We start from the raw sequence: 14,829 nt of genomic DNA, 5'->3' as shown, positions 1-14,829 counted from the left end.
AGAGCATAGGGTATGGTGTAACTCAACACTAGTCACAGCATACCGCCTCTAGTACATAAACCCAACGTGGAGCTGTATTTCTCTGGCCTCATGTCACGCACAGTTAGTGCTCACAAGAGGGAACTTTGTCGATGGGAAATGGAGAAGAAGGGCACTTTAGACATAAAGGGAGGACTTTACATATACAGTACATCCTATCTCCAGAACATGCATGGGAACTTGAGCATATTGTTTGAGGCAGTGAGTGGCAATGAGTCCTGCTCGGGATATTACATGTCAGAGCCAGGCTCTCAGATGACATGGGGGGGGGTTAGTCACATGAGTTGTTGGGGGAGAGGTCAAAAGAGCTGCTGGCTCCTGCAGGGGTCAGGTTGTTAATCTGTGTGGCTCTTCTGGTAGGCTCAGTGCTACCTGGTAATAGAGTCTCCTCCCTACTTTTCCCAGTGTGGGGTCATACTCTGGCTTTGAAACTGGAACCTCCTGCTTGTAAAATGAGAGCGATTCCATCTGGCTAGGGCTCCTCCAGGCTCTGTGCTCCTCTTATCTGGGTCTTGTGGCTGGGGGTAAACAATGCCCAATTATGTGTGAATTTCCAGTTTGCTGTCGTGGCTGAGTGATTAGGGAGTTGTTCTGTGGAGCTTGCAGTGTGGGTTTGAGGCCAGGAGTGGATGCACACAAAAGTTGTCATGGAGCATTCCCCCCAATGGAGGTTTGCACTACTACCTCCTGCTTCCCAACTATTGCTGTTGCCTGCCCTGTCAAACTCCCACATCCTGTAGACGTGTTAAGAGTTTTTTTCTTTAACTTCTAAAATTGAGTTGTGATGATTTTTTGTATGGTCTTCCAAGCCATCTCTGTGTCACTTTCCTATTCTTTATTGCTTACCCCATACTTTATTTTTGACAAGTCTATGAATTAAATTTGAGATTGCCACAAGTAATGGTTAAATTGAAGCTTCACATTTGAGAAAATCATTGTTTAAGATCTCTTTAGAACAAAACTATTAAAAAAGCACAAATTTTGAAGTTGTACTAATCTTGCCAACCTCTTCCCTTCTTAAAAAACAATTTTGATGTGAAATAGTGCAAAGCATTGAACTGCATTACCCTTTTTTCCTGTAAGATTGAATTTTTTTGTAGAATATGTAAGGAATACAGGCACCAAATTTCACAAGTGGTTTTAAGTTTTTTTTTTTTAAAGTAAAATGATGTGGCTCCCAGTTATTTTCCCCTTACTGTTGTGGTGGAAGGCCCCTCTAGTATGATGCCATTTCATTTCCTGTCTCACCTGCATCAGTAGCAGAGATCTGCTAGTCACTGAAGCTTGCTTTGCAGTACTATTGATATGATGATACAGCTTCTAAATCTGGGCTGTTGATGGTCAGAAGCATTTTCTTTGGCCAGAGCTGGTTTTACTTGGAGCAGTGTTGCAGCATTTTAGTGTGGTGGGGTGAAGAAAAGGATTGCTATGACACCTTAGGGGCTTACTTGTTCTGTAAAATGGAAATGGACTGCCTTCAAGTCAATTCCGACTTACCGCGACTCTGTGAATAGGGTTTTCATGGTGAGCAGTATTCAGAGGGGGTTTACCATTGCCTTCCTCTGAGGCTGAGAGGCAGTGGCTGGCCCAAGGTCACCCAGTGAGCTTCATGGGTGTGTGAGGATTCGAACCCTGGTCTCCCAGGTCATAGTCCAACACCTTAACCACTACACCACAATGGCTCTCAACTTGTTTTGTAGCCGTATTTAAAAAAGGTGTGTGTGTGGTATTAGTGTATTCTGGGTGGAGGAATGGACGATGTCTGAACTATCAGGAAGGAGTTCTTAATTGGCTTATTGCAAGGGCTATGCTTGTTTTAAAAAAAGTAGGCTGAATTTTGAAACCTTTAAATTGTGTAAATAAAGGTCAGTATACATTTGCTTAGTTTGCATAATTCTGCTTTTGTTGTTCATGTGAAGTGGCACTGAAGCCTCGCCTCCTGACCTCTGGAAACCCTACTGAGCCCCTTCTGGCTTCGCAGATTTCAGCAGGTATTGTCTTTTCAGTTTTCATGCATATCTTCACAGCCATATGTGTAAGAACTTAGTTTTTAAAATAAGAGTACAACAAAAAGCTAAGCTTTTCAGAATGCTGGGTTCTCCAGTCAATATTAAATTCTGTAGGTTTTTCTATACTTATACAGAATATATACAAGCAATGTTCAAACACTGTTTTTTACAACTTGTCCCCTGGAGCAACCTCCATGCTCAGTTATGTGGCTTAGCATGAACATGTTAGTTTCTGGAAAGGAGATTGCAGTTGCTCTGCTCCTTCCCAGTTATTTAGCTGCTGCACTATGCTGAGCTTTGCGAGTTGCTCAAACCTGGGCTCATGGTTTAGTTCTCTCCAACTTAACCATCAGCTTTAACCGAAGTTTGTCCTATAGCTTACAGCTTGTGGTTTCTCTGGGAGAACTAAAGCACAAGCCTAGGTTCAGATAACACGTTAAGTCAAACCATGGCTTAGTTCAGCATTGTGCAGCTGCAAAATGACTGGGGAGGGGTGAAGCTGCTACAATATGCTGGAGCCTGCACGCTTGTGCTTTCATGCAAAACACGATTTGGCTTAATGTGATTTTTGAACCAGGCCACTGTGTTACTTTGGCTCAGTTCACATGTCACAGTAAACCATAGTTAATGATTGTCAACATGCAGATGGCTCCCACTTTATTTCTCCCCTAGTGCATGTGTGGGACAAGCCAACAAACATTGACTTCTTATCGTGGTTTGTTTCTTTCACTCACATGAGGGTAGGAAGGAAGCAGGAGCCACCTGCAATTGCCATCCATTCATTGTTACTAATGAACTTACAAAAGAGAAACTTTTCTATGGAAAAGTAAAGCACTGGAAATTTTTCCACCCCACATCCCTGAGATGTCTAGTGCTTACCAATAAATAAAAAATAAAATATGTTACGTTGAGCCATATATATATTATATGGCATGGATACCATGACAATTGGAAGTCTTTTATCTGCTGCAGCCTTCATCTGCCTTCACAGCCGTTGTAACGTACACATTGTTATCCTCCGCCTGTTCTGCCATTGAAGATTTTCTTGGATCGTTCTTTGTCTGGTTCCTCTCCCTTGACCTTACCACCATGGGTGACCCTGCTGGAAGTACATGACTCCCGACGGCATTGCTCACAGGGTTCATTGGAACACCACTCACCACTGCAAGGTGACTATCCAGCCTTTTTCTGTCAAGATTGTGTGTTGATCGTTGTACACCGATCTCCCCACATAAAACAAATTCACGCACAGGTGTCTTCCAACCAAACCAAACCAAAAGTCCCATGGCGATCGGCGAATGGCAACGGGGGCAGGACTGTGAAATCCGGAAGCCCCTAGTCGTGGACCGGCACATGGGCGGTGGATACAGACTCAGTCGTCCTGGCTCAAGGACCGAGGTAGTTGAGTAGTTCGGCAGCTGTATCCGACTGAGCAGTCCTATTCAGGATCCACTCTGCTCACTCCATATGGGGAGGGGGCTAGAAAAGGTGCCCTAAACATAGTCTGCCTCTTCTCTCTCCCTGACTGGATCACCGCGTCCAGTGGGGTCACCACTTAGCGGTCGCAAAAGACAAATGAACTTTGGAACGTGGAATATACGGACATTGCTGGACAATACAGATAGTGAATGTCCTGAACGCAGGACTGCCATCATTGTGAGGGAGTTGAGATGTTTTAATATTGACATAGCAGCACTCCAAGAAACTCGAAGAGCAGGAGAGGGACAATTGAAGCAAGAAAAAGGAGGTTACACCTTCTTCTGGAAAGGACTGCCTGAACAAGAACAAAGAATACATGGAGTAGGCTTTGTTATTAAAAATGATCTTATGAAGCTCTTGTCAGAAGTTCCTACTGGCATTAATGAACGACTCTCAACTCTCCGATTAAAACTCGCCAAAAACCATCAGGCAACTATTCTAAGTGCTTATGCACCAACATTAGATGGTGATGAAGACATCAAGGAAAATTTTTATACCCAGCTGGACACCATCTTATCAGAGATACCTAAGGAGGATCCTCCTGGGCGATTTCAATGCAAGAGTTGGGTGTGATTTTGATTTATGGCCAGAAGCCATTGGGAAAGAAGGAGTTGGCAATAGCAAGAATTCTACTTCTGACTAAATGTGCAGAACATAATCTTGTTATCACAAACACACTGTTTTGCCAGAAAGATAAATTTTAAAACATCATGGAAACACCCTCGGTCGAAGCACTGGCATCTCCTGGATTACGTAATTATCCGTGCCAGAGATCATCATGATGTACTCCCCACCAGGGCCATGACGAGTGCCGATGACTGCTGGACAGATCACAGATTAATTCGATCCACTATGGCCATTAATATTATTCCTCAACGTAGGCTCCAAGGAAGAAAACCAAGGCGTAAAATAAACATCCACGCCATTCAAGATCCTATTAAGCGAGCTTGCTTTCAAACAACTCTCAAGAAACATCTACCTACAGAACTCCCTGAAAACGTTGAGGAACACTGGATTAAACTGAAGACTTCCATTATTACAGCATGTGAACAAACTATTGGATACCAAACTAAGAAACATCAGGACTGGTTTGATGAGAATGATAGTGAGATTGAACATATCATTGACAAGAAAAGGAAAGCCTTCCAGATATGGCAAGAAGACATTAACTGTGCTGCTAAGAAAAAAATCTGCCAGTGCAAAGGCTGAGGTCCAAAGAAGAACTAGAGAACTTAAGAACTCCTGGTGGATAAAGAAAGCTCAAGAAATCCAGCATTTTGCAGATGCTCATGATGCACGGCACTTTTTTAATGCCACAAAGGCCATCTATGGACCAACAAATTATGGTACAAATCCCTTACGTTCAGTGGATGGTACCAAACTTCTAAAGGACAAAGCGTCTATCGTACTGCGTTGGAAAGAGCATTACCATGACCTCCTTAATTGCAACTCTGTTGTGGCTGATGAGGTCTTCTCGCAAATCCCACAACAACAAATTAGAGATGAGCTTGCAGTATTCCCTAATTCGGATGAAGTCAGTAAAGCCATCAGTCAAATTAAGAACAACAAAGCTAGTGGACCTGATGGGATTCCTGCTGAAGTCTTTAAAGAAGGTGGGCCTGAACTTACACAACAACTTCATAAACTCATTGAAAAAATCTGGATGAGGGAGGAGATCCCGGAAGATTTTAGGGATGCCATAATTATCACTCTTCTCAAGAAGGGTGATAGAACAGATTGTGGGAACTACCAAGGCATCCCTCTTCTTGCCACCGCAGGTAAAATCCTTGCAAGGATCCTTGCAAATCGCCTCCTACCTATCTCAGAAGACATCCTCCCTGAATCCCAAAATGGTTTCCGCCCTTCCAGGGGGACAGTGGACATGATCTTCACTGCATAACAGCTTCAAGAAAAAGGCCTTTGATAAGGCCTTTGATACTGTAAATTGAACTGCTCTCTGGACCATCCTTCGGAAAATTGGATGCCCTGATAAATTTGTGAATATTTTGCGACTCCTCCATGACAACATGACTGCGACAATTTTGGATAACAATGGCTCTCAAAATGATCCATTCAAAGTGGGACCAGGCGTCAAACAGAGATGTGTCATTGCTCTGACCTTATTTGCTATTTTCATCACCATGATTCTACACCTTGTTGAGGGGAAACTTCCCACTGGCGTGGAAATCACATATCAAACAGATGGAAAGGTTTTTAATCTCAGTAGGCTGAAAGCAAAAAGTAAGGTAATTACAACCTCTGTCATAGAACTTCAATATGCCGGTGATAATGTAGTCTCCACACATTCAGAGGAAGATCTTAAAACTATCCTATATGTCTTTGCAGAAGCATATGAAAACCTTGGCCTCTCGTTTAACATCAAAAAACCCAAAGTGCTTCATCAGCAAGTGCGAACCAATCCCTCTGTAGCACTATTAATCCAGCTTAATGGTGCAACACTGGTGAATGTCAATCACCTTTCTTATCTTGGCAGCCATCTCTCTGTAAAAGCTGACATTGATGCTGAAATCCAGCATCGTCTGAGTTCTGCGAGTGCCGCATTCTCCCGAATGAAGCGTAGAGTGTTTGAGGATCGGGATATTCGCAGGGAGACCAAAATGCTTCTTTACAAAGCCATTGTACTACCGACCTTACTGTACACCTGTGAAACATGGACCATCTATAAACACCACTCCCAACTTCTTGAAAGATTCCACCAACGCTGCCTCTGGAAAATTCTGCAACTTACTTGGGAAGATAGGCGGACTAATGTTAGCATATTATTTATTTGTTTCATTTTCATTTGGAAGAAGCAAAGACCACCAGTGTTGAAACAATGATCCTCCAACATCAACTTCGCTGGACCAGCCATGTTGTTTGAATGCCTGATCACCGTCTTCCAAAGCAGCTACTTTACTCCCAATTTAAGGATGGAAAATGGAATTTCGGTGGACAGCAGAAGAGGTTTAAAGATGTTCTCAAAGCTAATCTAAAAAAATGTAACATAAGCACCGAGAACTGGGAAGCCTTGGCCCATGAGCATCCCAACTGGAGGTCGGCCATTATCAAAGGTTCTATGGACTTTGAAGAAGCACGAGTACAGGGCAAAAGGGACAAACGAGCTAAGCGGAAGGCACGTCAAGCAAATCCTCATCGTGACCATCTTCCATCTGGAAACCTATGTCCTCACTGTGGGAGGCTGTGTGGATCCAGAATTGGCCTCCACAGTCACGTACGGACCCACTGTTAAAGACCTTATCTTGGAAGACAATCTTACTCGGCCACGAGTGATTGCCAATGAATTCATGAATGAATTCATGAATGAATGAATATATTCTACAAAACACATTATGTTTTGAAAGTGAAGATGTCATGATGGGGCAGGTCCTATACATAGCAAGTGCACAAAAGTATTTTCTTCACGATTAAATGCACGTTATATTTCTGCATGTTAGAACATTCCTACAATGTAACTTAATATCAGCTTACTTGCAAACCAGATTAAAATGTGTCCTTAATAAAATAGTATTTGCTTTGCACTTGACTCACTGTTATAGCAATATTAGGAAACTGTTTGGTAGTTGAAAGATAGTTGGTTTTAGCAGCTTTGAAAGTGTCATTTCTGAGGTTGCTTTGAAATGTATTTTAAATTGCTTTAAATTCTGTGTTGTTTTAAATGGAGATGTTGTATGGCTGCCCTGGGTTCCTTAAGGAGGAAGGGAAAGATATAATAATAATAATAATAATAATAATAATAATAATAATAATAATGAATTATGTGTAAGTGTTCCCAAGGCCTGTACCCAGAGGGACTGAGGGATGCAGTGTTGGCGTTGTAAGTTAATGGAAACTAGAAGACTCTAAAATTTACCTTTTTAGTAATACTGAGAAGCATTTGGCTTGTATTTTTGTGTGTAATTTTTCTAATTTTTTATTATATTTTTCAAACAAATATTGTCTCCCAAAACAGATGACGTAATTTTAAAAAAAGGGTGGTGAGAGACAGGCTCTACCCTTCAGCTTACAGACTGAAAAGATGCATAGGGGAAGGGGAGTGGAGGGGAAAGGTAGAGTCGAGTTCATTTTGACAGTGCCAGAACAAAGCAGTGAGCTGTAAATTGGCATTTACATCCTGTAGGGGGTCAGGCTGGTCTTCCTTTGCTGGTGGTCTTATATGGTCTTTGCTGGAATCCTTTGTAGTGGTTGGCCAGAACACTAAAGGAAGGAGCACATTTACTACTTACTGAGCAATTATGTGGAATGTTGCCTGTGTGTATTTCTTTTCTATATTTCTGTATGTAAAATGACCAGAGTTTCATTCTTTTTTGCTTAAAATGAGAGCTGCAAGCCACAGGGAAAAATCTCTTAGGTTCAATTCCATGTAGGTCCCACTCCCTTTGGCTACTTTCTCAGTGCGCGAGTGGGTTTTGCCAATTTCAAGTTAGATTGGTCCCCAGAATAAGCCTTCCTTAAACTTTTTAAGGTAACATTTGTATGTGGAGTTCGTTTAAGTTTGCATCAGTGCAGAAGAGCTATTATTTATTAAATATACACATTGTATATTTTTCTAGAAAAGGAAGCATGACGCTATGAGTTCTGTTAAATGTAGTACTTTTGTGTTGAGGAGAAAGCAAAATTCATTAGACTGAACCAAGTTGGGGTAACATTAGGGAAGTGAAGCTCATAATAAGGCATAGCCTCAAAATCCATAATAGTCAGCTTAGTGTTGTCATCCCTGATTTCCCATACTTCAGCTACTTGCAGAACTGCTCACTGTGTTCTGAATTTAATCATAACAATCAGGAGTTTTTCAGTTTATGTCTAATCATGACAGAGATGGTAATATTTAGCTGTTGACATCCATATTGGTTTCTAAAGGAGACATGTATTAACCTTTCCCACATTAAGGTTTTAGTCATGTGAACGAGTTGCAAGAGTTCCCCTGCTGCAGAGCTTGGAAAAGTTACTTTTTTGAACTACAACTCCCATCAGCCCAATCTAGTGGCCACGCTCTGATGGGAGTTGTAGTTCAAAAAAGTAACTTTTCCAAGCTCTGCCCTGCTGCTTAAAAGTGTATTTGGGGAAAGTGATCCCCACTTTGCAGTCATCCTCTGTCTGAGAGAAGCATCTAGGTCTATTGGTGATTCACAGATTGACCTCCAGACAGGTCATACTGTCTTTTGTTTATGCCATGCAAGTATAGAACAGCCTAGTAGCCCTCCAGATTTTTTTGGACTCCAACTCCCATCAGGAATCATTAGAGTTGTAAAAAAAAAAAGTCTGGAGGTTCAGGATAGCTGGTATAGAATGTATATATTGGTCTTACACAGCAGTTACTTATAGTCAGTGATTCTGCACACTGACTCGCCTGTGGTCCTAGGTATAGAGATCTCTTTCTTCATGTGAACAGCAACAGAGGCTTTGGAACATCCCTCTTCATTTGCTCTGGGTGCAGGCACACACTTCTGAAGTTGCCACCACCCCTCCCTATCCTATTTCCCATTATCTTTGTCAGAATTCTTTCTTGTCGACAAATGTAAATGATAATACCCCCTCTTATAGACCCAGTAGGCCACTGTGTTCTGTAAGAAAGAACTTCCTGCAGATACCATCTCACCTGGAGGTCTGTTCTGTACAAGACAGGAAGCAGCAGTGGCATCACTAGGGTTGGTGTCACCCAGTGCAGTAACTCATGGTGTCACCCCCATGGACCTCCTCCCGTACCAGACCATACAGAATCCTTAGTAATGTTTTTTGTACTAATGTTACTCGTAAATCGTAATTCCCGTATATCACTGAATGTAATGGCAATAGTAGTGACGTAAACAACTAGCAAAATTAAAATTACATCTTTAAATTACAATATCATACGCACAGCCCAAATTCTTGCTCTTATCACTAATGGGAGTTAATTATCTTGCATATGCCCATAGTAAATTTTCAGATACTTTCAGACCCTCAGCAATTTTCAAGTGGTCTATGTAGAAGAAAAGTATGGGAACACCTGGAATAAGACATCTGCTTATGTCCCTATGCTGCTCTCTCCCCTCATTCAGGTGCCTGGGATGCATACGTGTGGACATACCTCCTTATAGTTATGGAAAGTGATTCTTAATAATAAGTCTCCAGACACAAAGTTACATAGGTATTTATCAGTTGTTTAGTAGAAAATTCAGAAGTGCAGAGTGCTAGTTGCAGCCACATACACCCTTTTTTACTCCTGGATTAAGAATGAGATCTTTGTTAATGCATTCTCTCACAACAACAAACATCTCTAGGAGCCAATCAGCATGTAAGTGGAGAGCGTTAGCAACTGAGAAGAGACTTCTCAGTGGCTGACTCACCTCCTTTCACTCTGATTGGCTCCAAGCAGCAGGAAAGGCAAGGAAGCCTATTAGAAGACTCTTCTCAGTGACTCACTCCCTTTTCATGCTGACTGTAGGATGCTTGGAGACATAGGGACCCTGCTCCCCAAAAAGCAGAGGGACTAAGACCCCCTGGGCGACTACCCTCCTGGTGCTTATGGACATGACCGTAATATATTTTGTGACGTGCAAGTTCGATATTATTTATTAAGTGTGTTTAGGATTACACTGATGGCATTTCCAAATATGTACTTTCACACAGACTTTGGTTTTCCATAACACAATGTTTGTCCAAGCCTCCACACTTGGGGGGGGGCACTACTTGCACACCCCTTCCATAAGCACATCAAAGTTTGAAGACAGTTCGGAAGCTTAAGCTGGTTCAACGTGCAGCAGTGAGAATGTTGACGGGAGCAGGCCTTCGAGCCCATACAATGCCTTTGTTACAACAACTCCACTGGCTGCTGCTTCGCTTCCGGTCTCAATTCAAAGTGCTGGTATTAACCTTTAAAGCCCTACACGGCTTGGGCCCTGTCTATTTATCTGACCGGTGATCTCGTTATGAACCTTCCCGTTCGTTGAGGTCCTCGGAAGAAATACTTCTTACGATCCCTCCAGTTTCACAAGTTCACTTGTCGGGAACCAGAAATAGGGCGTTCTCGGTTATAGCTCCTAGTCTCTGGAATGCTTTACCGAGTGAGACTCGGTTGGCTCCTTCACTTGCGGCATTTCGCCGCCAGGTGAAGACATTCCTTTTTCGGGTTGCGTTTAACTATATGTAGAATAGGAATTTTAATAAATTATGGTAGGGAGTATATAATTATTGTATCTTTTTAACTGTAATTGATTTATGTACATTTGGCATTTTACTGTTTTATTCTTTTTTATGTATTGGTTTTAGGTTGTTCACCGCTGTGAGTTTCTGGGTAAAAAATAGAGCGGGCTAGAAATATTTTAAATAAATAAAGTTGGATACACACCTGAACCAAGACCCAGACAAAAGGGCACTCAAAACAAAAAGGTAATTACAGTGGCTGAGTATCTTGTACAGTGGTTATACTGACTGGGCAGCCACTGTCCATATTTTAAAAAATACTTTTTCCCATACAAAGATTAAATTTCTGTGTATGAAAAAGTAATATATGAAGTGGTCTCAATAGTGAGAAAAGCAAACAAGTGAAGGTGATCCAAATGTTTTTCATTCTCACGTTATGAAGCTAGCTGCCAGATGATGTATCACCTTCCCTACGCATGCAGCGTAGACTGAAAAAACAGCACCCAAGCCACCATTCAATACGTGCACCTGTTCTTTCCAACATGAATCTACAGGTCTCAAAAAGTAATGTGTGACAAAGTCCTCAAACACCTTATAACATGCCTCAAACATGGTCTCTTGTTCTACCAGCATGCCTTCACACCATCACTTTGCCAAAACATAAGGATAGGTAAATTGCTTTTAGGGAGGTTCACAATTATGATTTCCTATTTATTTAATCTAAAAATATTTAAAATACATAAAAACAGCCAGGGGAAGATATTGGAGAAGTATAAAATAAATACAAATAAAAAAGGGGGGGAGGTGAAGAGACCTGAAGTGTGCTACTCACCATCTCTCAGCCTATCCTCCCCTCAGGATGAAAACAATGGAGAACCATGACCACCCCCAGGAAGAAGGGCACACTTAAAATGTAGAGGAAAAAATCATCTACAACCATAGTGTGAAATCAAATACTTATTGGGACACAGTATGAAGAAATATTTATATAAACATGACTCTCAAATATGTTTATGAATTACACAATCTGTAAATATATTTATAGTGCAATCTGATGTTTGTTTACTCAGAAGCAAGTCCCAATGTATTCAATGGGGCTTACTCAAACTGGGAAGTGTGCAGAGAACTACAGCCTCAAGTGATAAGGAACTTGTTCTTTCAACTTGTTCTTTTAAGTTGAGACCTTATCCCAGTCTGAGTCTGTGTTGGAATTGCTTTTTAATATGTTTTTAAGCCTTTTCTTTTTTTAAAAAAAATGTTTTTTTAAAGCTTTAAAAAACTATTTTCAAAGATGTTTTAATATATTTTAAAGTCTGTTTTTATGATGTTTTAAAGTGCTTTTAGTGCTTTTGTTTGCCACCCTGGGCTCCTACTGGGAGGAAGTGCGGGATATAAATCAAATAATAAATAAATAAACTTCATTCACCCAACCCAAAATTCAGAATCATGCCTCTTTAGGCTGTTTTCCAACTGTTTATTCTTGCTTTATGGTTATTGGATTTTAAATGGCTTTATTTCTTGTTGTGAGCTGCCTTGGTTTCCAACCCTACCTCACAGGGTTGTTGGAAAGACTACACACACACACACACACTCTGCAGATGTATAAATACGTACAGCCCATATAATAGTTTATTGTCAAACCAGTTGGTCATTGCAGAAAAATCAGTATTCGTTTTTAAAAAATCAGTATTCGTTTCCTACAGAATAAAAATTGTAATACCTAAGTAAGCCCTGCCTACTTGCTTTAAAATAGGACTAGAGGGGGGGGGGACAGAAAGAGAACACAAGCACAATTTTTTACATTCACTCCAAAGTCCCATTGATTTTTAGCACATTCATAACCATGTCTACTCAAAAGTAAATCCTATTGAATTCAATGGGATTTACTCTGGAGATATGGGATTAGCAATGCTTTTACCCCCACAAAAGCAAGTATTGGGAAGGTTTTCAAAACACTGCCCAGAATCTGACTCCTACATACAAGAGGGGGAAAAACTGAAATGTATATACTTACCCAATTTATGAGATGTTCAGATAAACGGGGGGGGGACACACCATTTTCTGGCCTTGCAATGAGGTTTACTAGACACTGCCACTGGTCAAACAAACACTTCACTGATTGGCTGCAATCCTGAATGGGTGGGGTTAAAGCTACGAAGTGCTATACAGTAGTTTAAAAAAAGTTATAACGGGGGTGGCTGACGTTTTTATGTATATCTTGAGAACCGGACCACCTAGAAACTTAATTTTTTTTAAATTAAAGCTGAGAATCACCCCCCTCTGATGGTGTCACCTGGTGTGGTCTGCACCCCCCTCACCCTCCTAGTGACGCCACTAGGTTTTAAGTGCATGTTTTTATCCCAGTCTTTATCTGTATTGGACTAGAAACAGAATTTATATATGTTTTTATTGTTTATTGCTTGGGGGTGTTTTATGGAAAGCAATTTATAAATGGAATGAAAGAAATGTAATTAATTAATGTAAACCAATTTGCCAACAGAAGAAAGCTTTGTGCATGAACTGAGTGGAAAGTTAGAGATAGCTATTTGAAACCCCATCTAGTCAGTGTTGATAGTGCAATATGACCTAGATGCTCCTTTGTTATAAAATCTTTCTTCTCTTTGCTTGCCTTATGTACCTCAGGTGTTTACTCATGTTGTAAAGGCAAGGGACAGACAAACGGGTGAGAAGCTAAGGGGAAGAATTCTGACGCTATACACAAATGCCAGCTTCCTGCAGATTTGGAGGCAGCATTTCAGAGCTGTCATTGCCTGTGTTGCACACATCCATTTTTGGTGTCTTGCCATGGTCTCTGATCAAACTGGCTCTTCAGGTTTTTGTAGCGTTTCAGATTTGTGCTCTGGAAAATCCAAAGCTAGCCCCCAGGAGCAAATGAGTATTGTAGCAATAGATCTCTGTGTTTCGTTGTGTTTGTGATGGGCACCTCCATCAGTACTGTGCATGATGGATGGTTTTGGTGCTGTTGTTTTTGTTTCAATTTATTCACATATGGAAGTGTTTTATATATAGTGCACATACATTTTCATGTAACTTTTGTTGTTGTTGTTGTTTTAAAAATACAGCACTACCTCTGCTTCTCAGCAGTAGCCCATCATTGAGGAATGCTTTTTTAAAATGTTCCTTTAGGAATAAAATTGACTATAATAGAGGCTGCTTGCAATCATGTCTAGTTCGTATTGTCACTCCAGTGACTTGTATAGGAGTTGGCTGCAGCTGTGAATTGAGGGGGGGAAACAGTCTTCTTGTTCCTCCCTCCCTGCAAATGCAGGCTTTCCCAGCCTTTGCTATTGCGTACTGTTGTCAAACTAATCAATTCTGAGAGTTTGCTTTTGAGGGTTGTAATTTTCAGTCAGTGGCTAGATTTAAGTAAATGTTTAGGATGAAACTAGGCAAGACATTGCAGATCTGTGATTGGATATCTTGTCTTTTTTAATATTATTTTAAAAACAGCCAAATGGGGAGGGATTTCATCAGGGCTGAGGCAGAGGAGGGGTTTAACCCTTCCCATACACAGTTCTCGTAATCTAAATGGAAGCTGCTGTTTTCAGCTTGGGCGGCTATTTAGATCTGTTAAATGGCATGGGAGAAAAGGGTTAATCCCAGTCCAATTTGCCTCCCCCTTGTGGCTTTGATTAAAATAAATTAAGGCAAATGAGAGATCAACTAATTATCTTTAATTTATTTTGCCTCAAACAAACTAGAAGTTAAGGGTATATTTGTTTTGTTTGTTTGTGTTGGTTCTGGCAGGTCCCTCCTAATAATGGGATGAGATAAAATAGTGAATAGGGCCTTTTTTTACCATTGTCTAGTAGCGTTTTTATCTTGTAGTTCCTTTAATATCTTAGATAGGCACAACATTGAGGTTATGGTAATATGCAAATATATTTTCCTTATTTTATTTATAATTATATGTTTGTAGATTTTTAGAGTGTAATCTACTTTGAACTTCCCATCTACATGTAGAACGCAAATAGGATAAATAATGTACATCTCCGTGTAATGAATTGATCTGTTAAAGGGCAAGACAATAAACTTAAAAAATAATTTAATTGGTTGACATTTGTGTTTATTGCTATCTATGTATTTGGTGCTTTACAGTTTGAGGTGAGTGCAATCTAACTTTAAGGGTATGTTCTATGAT

At 40.7% G+C, this 14,829-nt stretch overlaps 1 protein-coding gene across 4 annotated transcripts in view; it reads left to right on the top strand.

Annotated features, from left to right (window-relative positions):
* The window catches only part of MECP2 (methyl-CpG binding protein 2), an 88,282-nt gene that overhangs the window by 15,454 nt on the left and 57,999 nt on the right, over positions 1-14,829 (top strand). Inside the window, exon 1 of one of the 4 annotated variants that reach the window (XM_061613955.1) lies at positions 1,968-2,030. The exons of the other annotated variants lie outside the window; for them this stretch is intronic. The gene's annotated coding sequence lies outside the window, so the exon portion shown is untranslated. Of the gene's footprint in view, positions 1-1,967; positions 2,031-14,829 lie in introns of those variants that run through there. 4 annotated transcript variants of the gene reach the window in all.

Source organism: Rhineura floridana, chromosome 3 (genome assembly GCF_030035675.1).
Source record: "Rhineura floridana isolate rRhiFlo1 chromosome 3, rRhiFlo1.hap2, whole genome shotgun sequence".
Taxonomy (NCBI): Eukaryota; Metazoa; Chordata; class Lepidosauria; order Squamata; family Rhineuridae; genus Rhineura; species Rhineura floridana.
The sequence above is the reverse complement of the archived record's forward strand: the minus strand, read 5'-3'. Positions and strand labels throughout refer to the sequence as shown.